Source organism: Vombatus ursinus, unplaced genomic scaffold, assembly GCF_900497805.2.
Source record: "Vombatus ursinus unplaced genomic scaffold, bare-nosed wombat genome assembly UNPS02014830.1, whole genome shotgun sequence".
Lineage (NCBI taxonomy): Eukaryota > Metazoa > Chordata > Mammalia > Diprotodontia > Vombatidae > Vombatus > Vombatus ursinus.
In genome coordinates, this window is record NW_020954608.1 from 17107334 (window position 1) to 17126498 (window position 19165).

A 19165-nucleotide genomic window follows, 5' to 3' on the forward strand; every position below is an offset into this window, starting at 1 on the left:
GGTTGTTTGGAGGTGAATATGGGAGTTATGGTGATAAGCAATGATGGTGTCTTTATTGATAAAGGATGTAGAATATATGAGTAATGGAAACATTAAATGCTATGGGAATTCAGGAGAGAGAGAGAGGCAGAGAGAGAAAGAGGGAGAGAGAGAAAGAGAAAGACAGAGAAAGAGAGAAAGAGAGAGAGAGAGAAAAAGAATAAAGGAGAGAACATACAATGGAGAAGCTGGGGTTTAAGCTACATCTAGAAGGTTAAGAAAGAATCTCACATAGCTGGAGATCAGGTGAGGGAGGAAGATGAGGGAGGAAGACATCATAGGCAAAGTCATAAACAAATTTGTAAATAAGTTGAGGGATTTTGAATGGAATCAATGTTGCTACAATGATGTGTTGCTACAGGATAGATTAACTGATGTCTTTGTAATCAGGACACTAATAAGAGTCTCACACAAAATTTGGGAGGTGGCATATTGCAGTTGAAAGTGTTGGACTTAGAATCAATAGACCCAGGTATGATAATTATTAGGTGTGTAATTCAGGGTTAGAGTCACTTAAATTCTCTGAGATTCAGTTTCCAAAGCTGCTAAATGAAGAAAATAGTACTTACATTCCCTAACTCATACAGTATTTGGTAAAAAAAAAAAAAAACTATATAAATATGAATCATCATTATTAATTATCATTATTAATTATATTATCATTGTACAACCATGAAAGTAACTGTGGCATAGTGGGTAGATAGCCAGGTTTGGAGTCAGGAAGATCAGGAGCTAAGTTATGGTATATACTGACTATGTGACTCTGGTGTCCTCACTTAATATCTCAATGTTCTAGATTTCAAGTTTCACAAAAGGTACTGCCCTGTGTTAGTAGGAATTTCCTAACTCAAAAGTTGCCCATATCAAAGAAATCACAGTTTCAGGCTCTAACCCATAGTACTATGCAGAAATTTGAAATTAGTATATAATTAATTTATAAAAGATAATGGGATATGGGTCATATGTGCAGAATCTTTTTATAATATTTGAATACTTTGCATATTCCATGTCAACAAGTACTTTGTTGCAGTGTGAAGTGTCAAGTCTAATTATTAATTCATTTTGCTAGCTCAAAAATAAAGTTTGTCCTATTTTTTCTAGATAAATTGAAGTCAAAAAAATAAAAAAGTAAAAAAAAAATGAGTGGTTTGATGTTACTGCAGGGAAATATTAAATAACAATCATAAATCAAAGTCTTCTGACAGTACAATGATTGATGTTCAAAATGAGCTGTTAGCAATCTACTTAAAATTTTATTAATATATTTTTTAAAAAATTAGGAATGACTTTACTTTTATTTTTAAAATAGTATAAACATTATAACTTATTTTAAACTTTTATTTTATGCTTTCTATTACACATGTGAGTTGTTCAGGCAACTCTATCAGAAGTTTCCTCAAAAGATAGGTGAGGTGGGTCTTGGATATTTTTGAATTAGAATGAATGAAATAATGAAGCCATCTTCTTAGTGTGTTACAGGGTAAAGGGTGTCACTTTTGAAGTCAGAGGACTTGAGTTCAAATACCAACTCTGTCACTTCTTACCAGTGTGACCTAGGCTATATTATGTTATCTTTATGGCTTCAATTTCCTTATCATGAAAGTGAGGGTGATAGAGTATCTGCACTCTAAGATCACTTCTAGCTCTAAATCTATGATCATCTGTCTAAAAACCTCTTGAGTTTGAAGAAATAGATTTTTCTTATTCGTAAACTCATAGAATCACTCTTACAAAGATTAATAGGTATGGTGGTATGACTTTAGAGAGATAGTCCCCAGATAATATGTATATTCTCCCTGAAGTGGCACTGACCTTTTTACTGATGGTTGTATCATGATATGTAAGAATTGACCAATTAATGGAGAATGATTGCCTTCAAATTAGCTGAGAATTATCAACAAGTTCTAGGGAATGACAGTTTCAGGAAATCATCAAGAGCTATCTAGTTATTTGACATTCAACTACTTCTAAGATTAGACCAGAAGCCATAATATATTTTTATGTTATGTCTTTTTTTTTTTTTTGTGAGGCAACTGGGGACTTGCCCAGTGTCACATAGCTAGTAAGTGTTAAGTGTCTGGTCTGAGACTGGATTTGAACTCAGGTCCTTCTGACTCCAAGGCCAGTGCTCTATCCACTGTGCAACCTAGCTACCCCTATGTTATGTCTTCTTGTTCTCTCAACACATTAAGTTTTGATTGTAACTCCAGAAGATTTCTAGTGAAACATGCCTAATCTCTCTTTCATAGAGGTGGTGGAATATAGGTGCTAAATGAATCATGTTGTTAATCAATCGTCGCAGTCGTGTCTGACTTTTTATGACCCCTTTTGGGGTTTTCTTGGCAGAGATACAGGAGTGGTTTGCTATTTCTTTCTCCAGCTCATTTTACAGAATTGGAAACTGAGGCAAACCAGGTTAAGTGACTTACTCAGGGTCACATAGCTAGTAAGTGAGGCCAGATTTAAAATTAGAAATATGAGTTGTCTTAACTCTAGAACCAGCACTCTATCCACTGAGCCACCTAGCTTCCCAGAAATGAATTATATTTTTTCAGGTATGGCCAATGTGATAATTTTTTTTCCCTTCTAACTCTACTAATCTATTACAAGAGAGAGTCCTATAGGGAGACAGGAAGTCATTAGGAACTAACAGTCATCTCTCCCTATTCCCCTAAAAAAATAGCATCAACAAAACATTTTAAAGAGGGATATGACATTAAGTCTACAAGAGATGGGACTCTGAGCTGGAAACAAGGTTTTGTCAGAAAAGCCATCCATGAATAATGACTATGTTTGTTGTCATGATAATGATCTTATTTATATTTCAATCATTGAGAGGTGAAAGATGGACATGGTATGAGATAATGTGATAATGGAAAGAATATAAAATGGGAATGGGAATATAAACATACTTGAAAATCAATATTTACCTAAAATTTAATAGGTCATCTAGATACTTTCCTCCAGTTTGACAATGATTCACTATTAGTTTAGTGAATAAAGTAATGAAGTGGAGTCACAAAGTCCTGTATCTTAATAACTGAGCAAGTCACTTAATGGGTATCAGTTTCAAATCTATAAAACGACATTAAAAATTGTACCTACCTTAAAGGATTGTTGAAAGGATCAGATGAAATAAAATATGTAAAGAGTTTTGTAAACTTAAAGTATTTTATACATTCTATTATAATTACTATTGTAACACTGTGCATCTGCTGCCCTGCCTGGTTTTAACTTCATGGAATAAGTTGCCCCTCCTGGGATAAGTTCATAACCTTAAACTCTCTGCCATGCTGCTAACTCAAGCTTTGAATGATATCACCTCCCTCAGCCTCTTGGAAGGCTGGAGGGCAGAGTACAAAATTCCTCCCAAGGCCTTCCTTTATGGATGGCAGAAATTGGACTCAGCATACTCCATTTTGCATCTCCTGCCATGCTTGGTTTCAACTCCATGGAACAAGATACCATGGACAAGTTACCTCATTCCATCCAAGGGCTAAGGTTCCAATCATAGACACAACCCCAACTCATTTCCATGAGAAAAAAAAAAAACAACCAGTGAACAAAGGGACATCTGGTAAGTCAGAGGGGAATGGTTCCTTGTTTTCTGGGCTCTTTAATCTATAGTTTGAGCCTTAGTCCCTTGGATCAATCACCTTTGGGAAGATGTTCCTTGCTTTTTAGGGAAAAACAAATAACAACAACTAGCCTAGCCTGCATGGCAATGACCATTGTAGGTACTGTTTCTATTACATGATTTAAAGGAAATTTCTCTAATTAGTAAGGGGAAAAATGTTACACTATTACTCACTTACTGGTTACCTTTATTAGCAAAAACAAAAGAAAACAAAACCATTCTCTAGTCCTGTAGTCTCCTATCTTCCCTAGCCTCCAAATGGATAATTGTATTATTGTTTTCACTATGATTAACCACATTGTTGATATCGTTCATTCATTTCAATTGTGTCTGATTCATTATGACCCCATTTGGGGTTTTCTCAGCAAAGATACTAGAGTGGTTTGTTATTTCCTTCTCCAGCTTATTTTACAGATGAGAAAAGTAAGGCCAAGAGGGTTAAGTGGTTTGCCCAGGATCACACAGCTAGTAAGGATCTGAGGTCAGATTTGAACACAGGAAAATTTGTCTTCTTGACTCCAGGCCTGTCATTCTATTCACTGTGCCACCTAGATGTCCTTAATTAACTTGGGGTTACCCTTAACTGTCACTTGCATGAATAGGTTATAGAAACCTTTATTCTGTAACCTTGTCTCATAATAAGTTGAATTCTTGAGATGCTTGGTAGGGGCAGGGAGCTACTTTCTAACACCATTCCTGTCTACCCATGTTTAAATACAAACAAATATGAAATATTCATTTTTTCAACTGAATTATCCTCCTCTCTAACTTCCCAACCCACTGATAAATCTATTTCTACAGCTTTACTTTATCAGAATCCTAAATCAATAGCATATTAAATTAAAGTTGGAAGCCATAGTGAGTTCATTTATAGAAACCAGGCATAATTGTTATTTCTGAATCTTAACATATTATGAGTTTCAGGTCTCTAGAGAGAAAACAACTTTCATCAAATTACTTATTCACAGAATAAGCAATTAAAATTGTCAAGTCCATCATTTTCATGAGAAGCAAATGGTACTTTTTGTCAAAGTGCTGACATTTTGAGAGTCATAGTGTTCCTAGGAAAGGAATTGTCTCCCTAAAGGAATTGATTTTCTTATGCTTTAGCCATCTAGAAGCATGCTCTGAAACAACACTAAACCACCATCTCCAAGGCCCCATTAACTTTGGGTTGCCCTACTCCCAGGCCTCCACTCATTTCTTCCTACTCTGAGCATGAGCAGAGATTCTATGGGGGATGGACTCCTACATCTCCAGATCATATTACACCTGTGCTTGGGTAGAAGGTCATCTATGCCACTGCCATACCCATATTTTCTCTCAACTGAATTTGTCCTACCTGCAGTTAAGACTTGTTATGACTTCATATACCATAATGGGAAAAAAATGCCTATACCACTATATCACGCTCCAATATGCCAAGCAATAACCCAAAGTCACCATATCCATCAATTTATCAGTCTTGAGTTAAAGACCATAGTTGCTTTCCATTCTAAAGCCTCCAGGATACCTTTTTAAAGCCAACCTACCTAAACCAGCACTTTAATTTACTAAATACACTACAGACAAAAGATTAAAGAATGAAAGCAGTAATTCCTAAGGCTATAAATACACTCCCTTTCTGATCCAGGCTGAAAGAACAAATAAAAAGCCACCATAGGGAAGAGATCATTAATGCATCTGAGTTCCAAATTTCTGGGGAAAGTTACTCCCTCAAAAGTCTTCTCAAAAATTTAGGAAAAAGGAAGAATACCTAAGAAGTGTGTATTATTATCATTAATGATAACAATAATTATTATTATGGCAATGCAACTTTAAAAAAGAGAGGAGGGAAGGAAGGAATAAAAGAAGGAAGGACAAAAGGTATAATACCATCCTGGAAAGAGAAAAGCTGAAAAATAAATTAAACCATCAAAATGCCACAGGAAAATAAGAACCCATTAGTCCATCTTTGAGGAAGAAAGAATCAATCAAAATTGGCTCTTTCACAGTCCCAAATTCATAAGCACACTTTTTTTTTGTAAGATTACTTAGATACTAATTGTAATTTTCCTTCCAAAGAAAACATGTTGGTTAAAGGCTAGGACAGAAATAATCACCTTCCTGTCATCCATAGTTTTAAAATGCAAAGTTCCTTCATGACTACTAAGAACCACAAAATTAGATTTTCTTTTCATTCTGTCACTTGGGATTTCACCCCTTGCTCCTTAGGTCAGAGGATGACCTTGCTAGTTTTCACTGTTTTATTTCATTTTATGCCCCTTAGAACAAGGAAGTAGTTTTAACGTTTTAAAAAAGAAAAAAGATAGAGGGGAGGGGAAAAAAAAACCAAATAAACCTTGCAATCATGAGGGTAAAAACAGTAAATAAGGTTATATCTTTCCATAGTCCTTATGAAAACTGAAACAGGACTATTATTCAGGATATAATCACATATCTATCATTACTGAAAAGATTAAAACTTGTATGGGTATCCTCTCCTCAACTCTCCTCCCCCCTCTTCTGCTTCCTCTCTACTCTTCTCTCTCTCTTCTCCTTCTCTCTTCCCCCTCTCCATATGTATGTATATATATAGACACATATATATGTATAGACACACATATATAGACATATATATAATATATATATATATATATGTATGCATGTATGTATGTTTATACCTAAAAAACTAAATAGAAATGAGCTGCAAAGAGGAAACCAAGGGAAAAAATCACATTATTGTTACTCTTATCAAGGAACAATGTCATATTAACACAATCTCTGGTTCAATGGCTTTGGAATTATATATTGTGGTGGCTCAGTGGATAGAACACCCATCCTAGAGTCAGGAAAACCTAAGTTCAAATCCAGCCTCACATAGTCACCAGCTGAGAGACTCACGGCAAGTCAATTAACCCTGTTTGCCTTAATCCACTAGAGAAGTAAATGGCACTTCAATATGTTCACCAATGAAACCTCATGAGAGGTCATGACTGAACGACTGAACAACAGTAACACTAAATGTGCAAATTGGTTTAGGCACTCTGTATCTGCAAATGGGCTAAAAAAAAAAGTCAAGCTCATTCTCCCTCCTTGCCAGAGTTTATTTCCCTTGAGACATCTGCAAAGGCATCATAAACTTCTTTTATGCAGTCAAGCTAAAATGTTCCTCTATGAGGCTGGTATCAGAAAAAAAAAAATGTCATTTTCCCACCAGAAATCCATATCGCTTTGCTGTTGTTTGCTTGGTCTACCTTTAATGATATTTTAGCAGAACATTATAATTACTATCACATAGATAAAGTAGCTGGTATTTGTGAAATGCAAATTTATTGATAGGTCTGGTAAGTTTGAGGTTTAAAACATGTTAGGCTTTCCCAATAGTCTTTTCATGACACCAGAAAGAATAAGAATCTTACAAGCATTTTCTAGATTTCTATCTGGTAGTCTTTGAAGACCGTGAACCCAAGCATGGCATTGCTATATTTCCTAAAGCTCAGGTCCGACCATGTCACCCCCTCCTCCAATAAATGTCAGTGGTTCCCTCCTGTCTCCAGGACTAAATATAAAATGTTCTGTTTGGCATTCAAAGTCCAGCATAATTTAGATCTGTCCTACCTTCCAGTCTTCTTACATCTTACTCCCCACCAAATATTCTGTGATCCAGTGACACTGGCCTCCTTGCTGTTCCATGAGCAAGACACTTAATGAATGTTTATTGACTGACTGAATGATTATATATCTTAGCAACACTATGTGTCTGTTGTATTATGACAGAAAAAAATCAGGATAAAGTTATGGAGATTGTAAATTAGGAGTGAGAGGAGTTGAGCTCAAATCTGAACTCAGCGTAGTCGCTTGGGCAAGTCACAAAATCTCTCTTGGCCACATCAGTAAAATGAGATAATTGAACCTGAAGTCCTTTGAAATACCTTCTAATTCTAGCCCCAAGATGCAGGATTCTAGATCTTTGTCCTAGATCTAGGCCCTTGAGATGTCTTGTAGCTCTAAATCAATAATCGAATCAATACTCCCTGTTCACAGTAGCCATCAAGATCACAGACGTCTTAGAGACTGCAAATGGAAGAAAAGTGATATTTGCTTTTCCATGGACTACCCTGCCTAAAAGTTCAATATGGTGTCCCCAAATGATCAGTGATGCTAGCACTGGTTCAGACTGGATTGTGAGATCCAATTGTTAAATTTTCAGTGTGAACATTTTTACCTTGTAAATAAGCATACACTACAAATCAAGGCTTGATTTAGTTTTTTGGTGACCAAAAATTATAGACTAAAGAAAATGATGGAAAATGTTAATACTGAAGATTAAACTTAAAAATATCATGTCTATTTTTTCAAAGAGATGATTGTTAAACATTTACCAGCACACCACTAAAGGTAACCGAGTGTCTCAATAAAGTTAGAGCCTTCACTTGAAGAAGAATTGAAATAACTAACTATGCCAACAAAGTACTAAAGTTTCCTGGCAGGAATGTCACAGTCATTAGAAATATAGTCCAGGAATGTTTCTTTGGCAGAATGGGCAGTGATAGTTGGAGGGTTTTGAAAAGTCTTGGTAAATTGTCAATCATGTCTGAGACACATATTTTAAATAGATGGCCCATTTTCAATTTAGCTGTGTCAGATTCTTTCTGTTCTAACTTCTTTTAGAGTCTAGAAACTATTCATCTCCTTAAATAAGTCATAGGTTAAAAAGATATTTTTAAAATTTGTTTATCTTTTATTCAAACAAGGAGATTAGCAAGTATTAGACACACAGGTAGTCGATAAATGCCTCCAGGAGGAAGATAAACATAGAACAAATGCATTAGGTCACTAGATGATATTCCTACCTAGATCATAAGTGGAGCTCTAACTCTTTATAACTATTCCCTAGGCTTCTATTCATGTTAAGGTGTCAAGGAAGATTCTCTTTTAGTTAAACTGTTCAGAAAAGTGAATATTTGTATTGAACAGTATTTTGTTAAGAAATTTTTATTTGCAGGAAAGTATGCTGGATGATTATAGATTTTTCTCTGATTTGAAATTAAATCATGGCATACTTAAGGCTATATTATTACATTTCCAGTAGTAGTCACAAAGAAATCAAAAGTAATAAGAGAATGGGTAGAAGAATCCACAAGAAATGCAGTTTAGAAATCAGGAAGAAATAGAAGAAAGTTCCTTCCATTCATGGCTTCTGTTCAGTTTTCTCAGGAGAAAATTTTGGTTTTGAGTAGCCAAGGTTATTTGTTGACATCAGAGTGTAGGTTTTTATTTTTTTCCCAATTGGGTTCCAATTTCTCTATTCTTAGTTTTTTCTTGCATTCTTGTATTGCAACCTTATTTGTATAACACACAATTCTATACAGTGATCTTGGTTTGAGAAAATTAAGTATAACAAAGTTAAAAAAATACAAAACAAGTAAATGTTTATTATTAAGTACTTATTATTAAATAATAGTTAACATTTATATAGTGTTTTAAAGTTTTCAAAGCACCTTACAGATATTATTTTATTTTGTCCTCATAAAACATATGGGAGGTAGATGCTATTAATACTCCTACTTTACCCATGAAAGCATACAGAGGTTAAATGACTTGCTTGGGAATCACATAGCTAGTAATATCTGAGATCAGATTTGAATTCATGTCATCCTATTTCTAGACCCAGAGTTCTATCCACTGTGCCACCTAGGTATATATATATATATGTATGTATGTATGTATGTATATATGTATATATATACATATAGTGTGTGTATACATATGTGTGTATGTGTATATATATGTGTGTGTACATATATGTGTGTGTATAGTATATATATGTATGGTATGTATATGTGTATCTATATTTGAATGTTTGCATGTATGTATATATGACCATGTACACATATGTGTGTTTAATAGCTTAAGAATTCACTAAGACTTTTGGAACACCCTATGTACACATATACCTGTTTCCTTTGTTCATAGATCTGCAGAAACTGTTGCTCTCCTACTCCATTTAAGTGGTGATTTAACTTACAAAAAAATGCTCTAGAACACTCTATTTTATCACTTCCAAAGCTGGTACTTTCTGACCTATAGTGACAGCAAAAAAAAAAAAAAAAATTCCATTAGCCCTTCAAGTCCCTTTAAAACAGAGATTCTTAATCTCTCTGTGTATCATAGAGTTTTTTTAGCAGTCTGGTAAAGTTTAACAAGGTCATTTCAGAATAATGTTTTAAAATAATTGAAGGAAATGTTAAATTTCAGTTAAAGAACAAATAATTCTTAAAAGACTTATGCATTATTAGTATCCATAAGAAATGCTTCTCTAAATCACTAATCATAAGCAAATAAAATATAAAAGCAAATAAAAACAATATTGAAATGTTACCTCATGCCTTGAAAATTGGCAAAAATGACAAAAGATGAGAATACTTGATGCTGGATAGGTTGTAAGAAGATAGGCATATTAGTGAATTGTTGGTAGAGCTATTAATCACTACCAATTCTTTTGGAAAGCAATTTGGAATTATGCCAATAAAGTATATAAAATATCCATAATGTTTGACCCAGAGATTCCATATTTGATTGATATATCAGGAACTCCATTGTTATAAGAAAAAAGTTCCCATACATGCCAAAATATTCATAAAAATCCTTTGTGTAATATCAAAATTTAGAAACATAGTAAATGTCATCAATTAGATAATGGCTGAACAAATTGCACTGCATGAATCTAATAGAATATTACTGTGCTGTAACAAATTATGATTATGAAGAAAGCAGATAAACATAAAAAGATCAATATTGACTGATACAAAAAGTAAGCAGAACCAATAAAACTATATACATAATTACTACAACAAGGAAAATTCAAAGAACAACCACAAGAAAGAGACTATTGCAAAAGTAAAACAAGCAAGCATTGCTCTAAAGAAGAGATATAAGAAGGAACTGCCATCTCACAGTAATATTGCTATTTTTCCAGTTTCTTTTTTCTTTCTTTTTTTGTCTTTGAAAATATATTATTTGTTATATGGGTTCATATTTTCAGAGGAGATGGAGAAGAGATACTGAGGGGGATTATGGTAATGTTAAAAAAAAGACAACAATAACAACTGATTTTAAAAAATTTAGTTAGATATTAGTGGAAACAAAAATTCATTTTTTTTCCCTTTCCAATTCACTGAACCCCTGGAATCTAATTATGAACTTCTGGAGGGCTCTGTAGACATAAGAATAAGAATTCTGACTTTAAAAGAAGGGTAAAATCAAAATAAAATTTTAAAATAGGTATCACACAGAATGGTTATGAACCACTAAAGACTCCTTATATGGATAAGAAATTTTTGTATTTATTTTTGTTTTCTTAGATTGTTTTGTTTTAACTATATTTTACTCCAACAGTGATTTTCTCTAGTCTTCTATTATGAATCAATGAGAGATGCTGTTGAGGAAAAAAAAGATAAAAACAAATCAAGGAGAGATAATTAAGGAAGGGGAGAAAGTAAACCTATAAACTAAAAGAAAACAAAACAAAAATTCTTTATAGAGATACACAACTTAGAAATCAGTAACAATTTTATAATACAAATGTACTTGGTTAGCATCTCTTTGGTAGTGACTGAAAATTTTAATATAAGTAACTGTTAATTTAGATCATTTGAGTTGTCAAATGGCTAATGAAAAATCATATTTTAAAATTGAATTTCAATATAGCATAGTAGAAAGTGTATTGTCCTAGTAGGCAGCCTGACATAATTGGGACAGCCTTAGATTTAGCTTCAAAAGAGAGCTCATTTTTTAAAATTAATTTATTTTAATTTATCAACAATCACTTCCATAAGCTTTTGAGTTTTAAATTTTTCTCCCCCTCCCTCCCCTCCTTTCTCCCCAAGACGGCATACAATCTGATATGAACTATACATATACATTCCTATTAAACGTATTTCACATTACTGATGTTGTAAGGAAGAATTAGAACCAATAGAAGGAACCACAAGAAAGAGAAAACAAAACAAAATAGAGGAAAAAATATCAAATAATATGCTTAGATCTGCATTCAAACTCCATAATTCTTTCTTTGGATGTGGATAACATTTTCTATCATGAGACTTTTGGAGATGTCTTAGATCCTTGCATTGCTGAGAAGGGCTAAGTCTATCAACATTAGTCATCACGCAACGTGGGTATTACTGTGTACAACATTCTCCTGCTTCTGCTCACTTCACTCAGCATCAGTCCATACAAGTCTTCCCAGGTTTTTCTGAAGTAAGCCTGTTCATCATTTCTTATAGCACAATAGTATTCCATTACATTCATATAACACAACTTATTCAACCATTCCCCAATTGATGGGCATTCCCTCAATTTCCAATTCTTTGCTGCCACAAAAAGAGCTGCTATAAATATTTTTATACATGTGGGTCCTTTTCCCATTTGTATGATCTCTTTGGTATACAGCCCTATAAGTGCTATTGCTGGATCAAAGGACATGCACATTTTTATAGCCCTTTGGGCATAATTCCAAATTGCTCTCCAAAATAGCTGGATCTTTTCACAACTCCACCAACAATGCATTAGTGTTCCAATTTTCCCACATCTTCTCCAACATTTATCATTTTCCTGTTTTGTCATGTTGGCCAATCTGATAGGTGTGAGTTGTTTTGAATTGCATTTCTCTAATCAATAGTGATTTAGAGCATTTTTTCATATGACTATAGATGGTTTTAATTTCTTCATCTGAGAACTTCCTTCCTGTTCATATCCTTTGACCATTTGCCAATTGGGAAATGACTTGTATTCTTATAAATTTGATTTAATTCTCTATATATTTTAGAGATGAGGCCCTTATCAGAGAGACTGGTTGTAAAAATTCTTTCCCAATTTTCTACTTCCCTTCTAATCTTGGTTGCATTGGCTTTGTTTGTGCATAAACTTTTCAATTTAATGTAATCAAAGTTATCCATTTTGCATTTTGTAATGTTCTCTATCTCCTGTTTGGTCATGAATTCTTCTGTTCTCCATAAATTTGATAGGTGAACTATTCCTTGCTCTCCCAGTTTGCTTATAGTATTAGCTTCTATGTCTAAATCATGAACCCATTTTGACTTTATTTTGGTATATGATGTGAGATTTTTGTCTATGCTTAGTTTATGCTATACTCTTTTCTAGTTTTCCCTGCAGTTTTTGTCAAATAGTGACAAAATTATTGCAGAAACTGGGGTCTTTGGGTTTATCAAATAGTAGATTACTATAGTCATTGACTAATGTTTCTTGCAAGCCTAACCTATTTCACTGATTCACCACTCTATTTCTTAGCCAGTAACAAGTAAGTTTGATGATTGCTGCTTTATAATACAATTTAAGATCTGGAATAGCCAGGCCACCTTCCCCTGCATTTTTTTCCATTAGCTCCCTTGATATTCTGAACCTTTTGTTGTTCCAAATAAATCTTGTTATTAATTTTTCTAGCTCTATAAAATAATTTTTGGTAGTTTGATTGGTATGGCATTGAATAAGTAAATTAGTTTAGGTAAAATTGTCATTTTTACTATATTAATTCACCCTTTCAGATGGATGTTTCTCTGCCTGGGGGGACCCCTTGGAATACTTCCCAGAGTTTTGCTGAGGCACTGGGAGACTTGACTGTTGTAGAACACCAAGGCATGTGGTGGTTTTCTGAGCAGGTTTCCACTGGTTCTCCTGCCCTTATGGAGACATTTGGGGATCCTTGTATTGGTGTTTTCCTGCTCTACCACTTGGGGTTCAGGATCTCCCCTGGTATGCTGAGGTGGGACTTTCTGCTAGCTTTCTGGAACACCTCCTATTCCATATGACTCCCCATCCTCTAGGGCAAGAGGGGCCTTTCCTGTTAATCCCTCAAACTAACTGGGCTACCAGAATGCTGTACACCATCTTTCTGCTGGTTCAGCTGTTCCAGGGTTTTTCCTGGGGAGATATTTTCTTCGTTTTCAAAGGTTAATAAGGGATGGTGACAACTATTTATTTTTTACTCCACTATCTTGGATCCCAGAACTGGAACCAAGACAGCTCATTTTGCAATGCTGATTTAACCACTGCTTTGTGAGCCCCAGAAAGTCACTTTGCCTCCCTGGACTTTAGCTTTTTTTTTGTTTTGTTTTGTTTTGTTTGTTTGTTTGTTTTAATGTGCAAAACATAAGAGGGTTGGGCAAACTACCCTCTGAGGTTCCCTCCAATACTATGTATTGATCATACTATGATCAATCTTCTTGTTTTATTTTATTTTATTTTTCTGGAGATGATTTATGAATTCTTTCACTTGGGTCTCATTTTCTGTGTTCAGAAATTCTGGGCAGTTCTATCTTATTATACCTTGTATTGTGGTATTAAGGTTTTTTTGTTCTGTCATGTTCTTCTGGGAGACCTATGATACTAATATTGTTTCCATATGGGCTGTCTTTGAGATCAATATGTTTTGCTTGCCTAGTGAGCATATTTTTTTTAATTTTTAATTTTTTTTTGCTTTTCATCTTCTAGATTGTCCTTTGCTTCTGTATTTTTGTATTCCCAGTCTACTGTTCTCTCTTTTGCTGCTTTTGGCAGATTCTAGTTTGTTTCTATTCTGCCCATTGTTTTTGCTGTGCAGATAAAAAATTCTGCTCTCATAATTCTCATTTCTCTTTTGAATCACAACAAGTGCTGTGGTTCTACTTTTTCAAATTCCACAGGGTCTTGTGCTCATCAAATATTGGATGACTTTCCTTTTTTTGAATTATTTTTACATTGATGCTTGAACTAGTTTACTAGATGTGGAGGCCATATTTCTTTCTCCATGAAGGATTTCTTCACTGACTTTTTCACTTTTTATGCTCAAAGTATTTGAATTTTCTTCTTCCTGGAATCTTTGGCAATTTCAACCTTTTTTTTTCCCTTATTTTCCCTTATCACTCACTTTCCCAGTGTGACTTGCTCCCCTCTCCTGGTGGTTTCCTTGGAAGCTGAATTTCACACACTCAGCCTCCTCCCATGCTATTCACTTTACAGTACACCAGCCTAAGACTTTGCCCTCCCCCAAGAGACTTTTGGGTGGATAGTACTGGCTCCAGATGGGTGATGTGTAACAAGTATTTTCCCTCATGCTGCACAAACCCATCCTTTCCTCTCACTCAACACACATATACCTTGTGCTCTGTCTAGTTCTCTCTATTCCTCACTTTTCTGGTCTAGCACTCTAGACAGCTGCCACACTGGTGCTATCAGGTTGATTTTTGTAGTTTGGGTCTCTGAGGCTTTTGGAGGAAAGGGATGACTGGAATGCAGTGTTGTTCTCTATTTCCAGCCCAGATATATGACTTTCTCTTCTCCCTCTCTTCTTGCCTCTCCTGCTGAGATATTTTGCAGCACTGAATGCTGCCCACTGTGGCACTGGTTGTGTGGCTTAGCAAGCTTCTATAGTCCAACTATTGGTCCTGGCCTAAAGACACTTCCATAGCCTGAAGCTAGGATCTTCATAGTACTGCAGACAAGGAGGGGAGGCAGAGGTGTGCCTTGAGTTTTGTTAAAAATTAGTGTGGATTGGTAGTCTCTATGCCAGTAGGGAGGGGGGTAGTAGGGAAGGAGTGCTGAATGAGCTCAATGTAGATATCAGTTCATGTATGTTGTTAATTTTTGTTATTGTTTCTTTGTTTTACTTTTTTTTATTCCAGATGTTTGTATCACCTAACATTTCCTGTTTTGGGGGGTGCATAATTTCCATTTTAAAGAGGTTTGAGAAGCTGAAGCAATCATAGAAAATGTCTAATTCTCCATCTCATTTAATCACATAACCTGAAAGTCCTGTGATTGATCAATCAATCACCAAATATTTAGCGAGCACCTACTGTGTGTGAGACACTATGCTATGTGCTGGGGATATGTAAAAGTGAGACGTTATGGGCTGCAGCACTTATAATTTGTTTCACAGGTTTGGATCTGTACCCACAAAAACACATTCACACTTTTCCTAGCTTATATATGATTTAATAGTGATAATAATCACAACCATACATGCATATAAATGTGATTACATATGATTATACAATCTTTGAAACAAAAACTATTAACACAAAGATAGATAAAGAAGAAGAAATACATCACCAATCCGAGGAATCGTCAACTGCTGAACATCTGGCTGGAGGGTGTATCACAGCCATCAGGATCTCAATTGGGAAAGTCAACAGAATGGGCATCCTCATCTCTGAAACAAAGACCTCCAAAAGTCCCTTTCCCAAATGGCCCTTTTTATATCTATGTAAAGCATGGGAGAACAACCTTAGAACAAAGGTGGAGCTTGGCCAAAGCTCCAGATGCTTATTTTTTATGTACATATCCAAGGAGAGGCCAGTTCCTTGGATACATACAGGCTTTCCTCAAGGAATCTAAGATACTCCTTGAGATAAGAGTTGTTCTGCCCTGGTGACATAGTTTGTTTTATTCTTTGATGTTCTGTTCCTTTGGTACTCCAGGTCACGCATACTAACTTTAAATTACATTACTTATGTCAGGTCATGAGGTGGTCGTGCGAAGGGCTGGGGAGGATCTCCTCAGTTTCCCTTACATTATACAAAGACAAAACGCAATAGTCCATGTCCACTAAGGTACATCTTAGTAAAAAACTTAGGATTTTATGAGCAAAAATACCACACCTCTAGTTATCTTTACACTACTTACTGGGTGAATACCTTGGGCAAGACACTGAGTAGAACTCAGTGGCCTCATCTGTAAAATGTGGATAAAATATCTGACCTGATTAAAGGCAGAAGTCAGGACAAGATATTAAAGGGATCAGAGAATTTTAGAAGGGACTTCAGAGATTATCTGTTCCTACCTCCACATTTAACAGATGAGAAATCCCTTGAGGTCCTTTCACATGTAAGATCAATGATTTTGTAAGCCCTGTGATTTTTGTGACAGTTTTTGGTTTGTAGAAGACACCAGCTAGTGTTTTTTTTTCCTTTACTTACAACAGGTATCCTTTAGTTTCATTCAGGTAACCTGACCATTTATTGACCTACTTTTTACCTTCATTCTAAGGTTGAGTATTTTGGAGATGATTATTGTAAGCTATGAGCTTTTTTCAGCTTGTAATACTTTTATGATTAAAATTTCACTGTGTCTTTAAGAGAGATCTTCATATCAAGGCTGTCTTTGTCAAGGTCACACATGATCCATCATAGCTGCCTTCAAATGTAATCACTATACTTGTGTTACTGAATCTTGGTATGGTTGGTGAAATACACACTAAGATTTTGCTATATGATTTGGAGGCTTTAGGGAAAAAAAGAAGGTAAGAAAATCTTGAATTATTTCAGCTTGTCTCTAATAAGAGTTTTCATTCAGTAGCCAGAGGCAATCTTTGATCCAGTTAAGCTTTAGTAAGCACCTGGGGTTCTTAACATTTTATTAATTCTCATGGATGCCCCACCCCTTCCAGCCCCCTTCAAGTTTTATGCTTCTTTTCTGATCAGTATAATTTGCTTTCATTGGTAATGCACAGGATAGGGAGATTAAAAGATAATATACAGATTGCAATTTCAATTCCTTATCACTGGCTTCCCTATATCCCCATATAAATTAACATAATTAACCCTTGGCTAATTAGCTCAGATATGGGTGCCCACAGATTTTTTAAAAAATGAATTATGAAGTGTGCTACACTGTTTTATATAGATCTGTATGTTCTGCTATATTTTCAGACATTTTATTACTGTATATTGTACTTTTATTCATGTTACTGATGTTAAGAATTTGAGCATTATTATGGTTCTGTGCTAGAATTTAATGCTCACATTTGTGCAGTCACTAAGACTTCCTTCTGTCAATTCAGAAACCTTGCTAAATTGAAATCATTCCACCTCTGCATATGAACACTACTTCATTCCTTTCTCATTTCAAAACTGGTCTACTGTATGTCACTGTCTAATAGATTCCCTGATGGTACTATTCAAAGACTTCAAATTATCTTATCCCTCCATCAAAACCAAAATGTAAAAACTTTATGAAAATTCACATGAAAGTTTTATTTTCAAGGAGTTGCAGTAATGATTTGTTTTAAAAAATGATAATTTTTTTCTTACTTTAAATGAGGGTATTTACTTTATTTGATTTGACTTTTATCTCATCATAGTTACCTGATCTTTTTTATGTTATATATATCCACAGCAAGGTCAGCTATAGAACTGATGGTAAATTCTTCAACTTGAAAAGGCTACAAGCCAAGACCAAAGTGGAGGGATTGTTGGTCAGGATTTTCTGTTTGCAGATGATTGTACACTCAGTGTAGTCTCTGAAAGCTGAGATGCAACAAAGTATGGATTGATTCCCTGCTACTTGTGCTAATTTTGGCCTAACAATTAACACAAAGAAAACACAGGTGCTGCATCAGCCACCACCACACCATCCATACATGGAGCCATCTGTTACAGCAAATGAGGTTTTGAATGTTGTGGATATGTTCACTTATCTCGGTAGTATACTTTCCAGGGATGTACACATTGATAACAAGGGTGACACACACATTGCTAGCTTGGTGTTTGGGAAGCTCTGAAAGTGTGAGAGAGAAGAGGTCTAGAGAGCCATGGTGCTGACTTCATATGTTGTATAGACAGTATACTAGGACCGTGCCAGGAAACTGAATTACTTCAATTTGAATTGTCTTAGGAAGATTCTGAAGATCACCTGGCAGGATAAGGTACTGGACACTGAGCTCCTTTCTCCAACTAAACTGCCAAGCATTCTAACTCTCCTTCAGAGAGTGCAACTCCAATGGCCTGGCCAGTCAGGTGTCTGAGGCTGGATTTGAACTCAGGTCTTCCTAATTCCAGAGCTGGTGCTTTATCCACTGCATCAGCTAGATGTCCTTAGCCTTTTCAATTTAAATAATTTACCATCAGTGTGATAGCTGACCTTGATACTATTTACATCCACATTGAAGACATCTGACAACATTGTTGAAAACAACATGCTAAAAGGCATTGGAACAAACACATAGCCCTGTTCCACTCCTTTGATGACTAGGAAAACACAAGATCATCATCCATTATCCAGAAACTGTACAAGTATGTCAACATGGAAATGGTGTATATCACTGATGAAATTCTCTAGACAACAAAAAGACATCACCATGCTAATTAAATCTGAATCAATGGAAGTCTTATATATGGGACCTAAATGCAACTGTATCCTTGTTATAAATACTCACTTTGTAAAAGCAAAGTATTTCTCTCTCTCTCTCTCTCTCTCTCTCTCTCTCTCTCTCTCTCTCTCTGTCTCTGTCTCAACTACTGACTTATGAATATCCCATTTTATCCCAAAATTGAACCTGAACTAGCAAAGTATGGGTGCACTCCCACTCTTAACAGCAAAGCAGCAGCTTCTATTTAACTTATATTCCCATGGAGTTGTTTTGAATCACTGAGAGATTGTTTCTTGTCTATAATTATGTAGTTTGAGTCAATGAACTCAGGACTTCTTAGAAGAATATGGCTCTTACCA